Below are 4,478 nucleotides of genomic sequence, written 5' to 3'. Positions count from 1 at the left end.
TTGCCGAGCACCAGCGTACAAAAACAATAGGCGAGTGACAGCCATTTATTAAAAGTTAAGTTTCAGCCTATGAATAGAAAACCTCACATAATGGTCGACGATACGCTGCCACGCTATGCATACGTTAGATTATCGTTGGGCATAGGTTGTGGACACCTAAAACACGCTAATCAATCGTTGGTATAACTTATCCATAAGTTATCGAAGTGTTCTGTGTTCATTACTAGTACATTATGCATTTGTCCAAGTCGTTTTGAATACTTTAAAAACTGAAACAAAAAAATAGTTCATTGTGGGAATGAGAAAAAAAAATTAGCCGAAAAGAACATCGAACAATGGTGCAAAGTAGTCTCCTATTCGTGGACGCAACAAGGATTCATCATCACCCACACCCTCCCCATCACGCTCACCTACTACTACTGACATGGACCTACTACTACTACCAATACTACTACTACTACTACTGACATGCTCACCGAATACTACTACTACTGACATTGACATCTACTCAACATGGAGTCTGGAACACTGACGGGTTCCTCTTGTGAAGCCCATTTGTATATACTGATTCCCCTAAACACTGCCAAATCGCCATTATACGGTAGATGTAAATTAGAAACACGTTCAGTAAGTTATGTGGTCGTCCGGAAGACGTCAATCAAATTCGTCGACATACGACAATTTGTGTTTGAGATATGTTACACATAGGTTCAAAGCACGCTACTCATAGGTTCAAAGCACGTTACTCATCGGTTAAAAATTAAGTTTTGGGTACGCTAAACATTACCTTGACGTGTTTCGACTTCTGAGTAACTTACAAGTAACATGTGTCAACGATCGCGGAGCGTGCTGAGAACTTATGCCAGAGTATGCGGAACTTGTGAGCCATACGTCGAGTACGTCGTAAAATTTTCAGCATGCTTGAAATTTCACGACATACTAGACGTACTACGGAATATGACAGCGTACTTCATTGTTTTTCAGCGTGCTCCTCACATATACACAACTTACCCATACCGTATTCGACATGTGCCAGCGTTTTACACACATTTTTCACAGTGAGTTTTCACACATATTTTTTCACACATATTTTTCATAGGTCGGCATACGCTGGCTAAATCGTCAAGGTGTGACTGCGATGTTGACACTTCCAATTTTCAGGCGGTTATGATTTAAATCGGCGTGCGGCAGGTTTTTAACAGAGAACGCCACGAGTTCGTCGGCGATACGTGCAGCGCGCTATGCCTAAGGCCGAAATCACATTTGCTCTACGGTGAGGATACAGCGGCCGTACGCCCTCTGAATTGACAGAAACGTGCGGCGGCCGCAGAGTTTCTGCGGTGGCCTCAGGGTGGCCCTATGCTGTTTGGCTATCTTTTACAGGCCGTAAGGTCGCCGTGGAATTATAACGCGGAGTTGTAACTTTTTTCATTTCTACGTTCGCCGTAGCAATTCGACAATCCGAAACAAAAAAAATGGTTAAAAAATAATAATAATTAGCCCACTCGTTACCGTCCGTCTGGCCACACGTTCGCCTTAGGACCCCCCTACGGTCCCCTTGCAGGCACCTTGAGGCTACCTTGCATCTGCCTTGAAAATTCTATGGCCGCCGCAGGGCCCCCTTAAGGTCACCATGCGACATCAAATCAAAGACCGTACGGCAACCCCACGTTTTCGGTCTCCACAATTTCTAAGACCTAAGGCCTAAGTCACATTTGCTCTATGGCGAGGATACGGCGGCCGTACGCCCTCTGAATTGACAGAAACGTGCGGCGGCTGCAGAGTTTCTGTGGTGGCCTCAGGGTGGCCCTATGCCGTTTGGCTATATTTTACAGGTCGTAAGGTCGCCGTGGAATTATAACGCAGAGTTATAACTTTTTTCATTTCTCCGTTCGCCGTAGCAATTCGACAAGCCGAAACAAAAAAACTGGTAAAAATAAAAAATAAAAAAATAACGCACTCGTTACCGTCCGTCTGGCTGCACGTTCGCCTTAGGGCCCCCCTGCGGTCGCCTTGCGGGCACCTTGCGTCTGCCTTGAAAATTCTATGGCTGCCGCAGGAACGCCCTCAGGTCACTGTGCGACATCAAATCAAAGACCGTACGGCACCCCCACGTTTTCGGTCTCCACAATTTATAAATACGCCGTGCGGCTCCCCGAAAAATAAAAACATATGTGACAGCTACATTGTGTGACCGTGGAAATACTGCGGCCGCCCTATAATTGCTAGTGGCCGTAGATTTTGTAGACCCCACGGCCGCCGTGGCAAATGTGACTTCGGCCTTAGTCGCTGACAACCTGACCATAAAACAGGTTAGTAAAGGTTTATATGGTAGCTGTAGCAAGTCACAGATCTCATCTGGCCTGACCTGACAGTTATTGACCCCACGGCCGCAGTGGCAAATGTGACTTAGGCCTAAGTTAAACTATCGTTGGGCATAGGTTGTGAATGCCGACAACAGGCTAAGCATTCGTTGGTATAAGTTATCTATAAGACAACGAAACGTTCTGTGCCCGTTACTAATATGTTATGCATACGACCAACACGTTATGAATACGACCAAAACTTTTTTTAAAACCTCAAAACTTCAGCGTACGCCAACGTTTTACATACATTTTTATACGTTGCCATTGCTGGCTAAAACGTCAAGGTGTGACAGCGCCTTCATCAGCGGTCTGTCGGCGACTGACAGCTTCTGCAGGCGGGAAAATATTCACGCATACGGATTAGGATCGCCTACATACGTGCACCAAACCACGCCTCCCTCGCTTCATTTGTTTACGCACGAAAAATTAAGGTTCGATACTTTTTGAACACACCTCATATATACCCTCTACTGAATGCTGTTCCAGTTTATCTTGTACTGTTTCAGATGCCTAGATAATTCCATCAGGATCTTCTCACAAAGAAATTTTGCTGGATAATGTATAGGTAGTAAACAAAAAAAATAGAAACACCAATGTAAAGTCACTTAACAGGGCTTTCAGTCAGTCTGTGCGGCCAGTACGGCCTGTATGAGCCGTGGCATATAGTCCACCAGTATCTGGAATTCTACAAGGAGGGATGTGACACCACTATTCCACGAGAAAGTCAATTGACTCACACCTGTTTTAGGAGGTGGAAAACGCTGTCTCAGGCGTCATTCCAGAATATCCCGTAAATGCTCAATTGGGTTCAGATCTGGTGACCGAGACGGCCAGAACATATAGATAACATCAGTGTCATGCTCATCAAACCATTGGGCAACCACACGTGCTCTGTGGAGAGGGGCATTCTCATCCTGGAAGACACCCCTCCTGGCAGGAAAGAAATGCTGCAACATGGGGTGAAGATGATCACTCAGTACCATTAAGTAGCAATTGGCATTGATGTTGTCTTTTAAGGGAATGACTGTACCCAAACCATGCCAATAAAATGTGCCCCACAACATTACAGAACCACCAGAACCCTTCACTGTTGGAACCAAGCACCAAGAGTTATCGAGTTCATTAGGTTGGTGCCACAAGTGCACTCATCCATTTGTCAAGAAGATGGTGAAGGATGATTCATCTGACCCTATCATATTTCTCCACTGCACGGTAGTCCATTGCTTGTGCTCTTTTGCACCATTGGACTCGCAAACGTGCATTGCCAGGTGTGATCAGCAGTTTGTGCACTGCAACCTGACTATGGTATCCCATTCTGTGGAGATCTTGACAGATTATTTTTGATGAAATTGGCTGCTTGTGCCCCAGGTTGAAATTTACAGTCAATTGATCTGCAGTTGCTCGCTTGCTTTACCTTGCATTTCAAATGAATGCACGGATATCACGATCCTGGAGTATGCACTTCCGCCAACTTTTGCCCTTTGCTGATGATGTCTTTCCCTCAGGGTCCCATACCAACATCACCTTAGACACCGTTGCTTGTGAAACATCAGTAAATTGAGCTGTCTTTCTCACTGAAGCTTCTGCCAAACAGGCCCCAACAATCACCCCTTTTTCAGTCACTAAGGTCTCCTCTTGCAGCCATACAAACTATAGTTATAGGTAACCAGGCCTGTGCAGCATTTTTATACATCACCCTAAGCATGTTGGGATGTTATTTGCTTAATTAACTCATGGTGGAATCTGTGTGGAAGCTGTTGCTGTCAATATACATACTTGGCGTCCCTTATTTACCCAGGTGTTTCCATGTTTTTTTTGTCCACTACCTGAAGATAGCTCATCAGTGGGGCATTCCATATATCTGGAATGGAGTGAAGACAATAACTCAGCTCCCACAATTTCAACTAATTCTGTGTTATGTAAGATTTCAACAAAGAAAAGCTCTCTCATGTGCTTCTGTTTTACGACCCTTAACTCTTTTATAAACTTGGGATTGGCTTTTGGCCTTATCATGATATGCTTGCCTGCATCTATGGTAGTGTTTCACCTCCTTGGCTTTCTTGACGTCATGTTGAAACGACATCCACGGTGTCTTTCACAAAGAGTAGGCAA

This window comes from Eptatretus burgeri, chromosome 15 (genome assembly GCF_056783735.1).
Source record: "Eptatretus burgeri isolate ZD-2024b chromosome 15, Ebu_testis_v1, whole genome shotgun sequence".
NCBI classification, from domain to species: domain Eukaryota; kingdom Metazoa; phylum Chordata; class Myxini; order Myxiniformes; family Myxinidae; genus Eptatretus; species Eptatretus burgeri.
The sequence above is the reverse complement of the archived record's forward strand: the minus strand, read 5'-3'. Positions refer to the sequence as shown.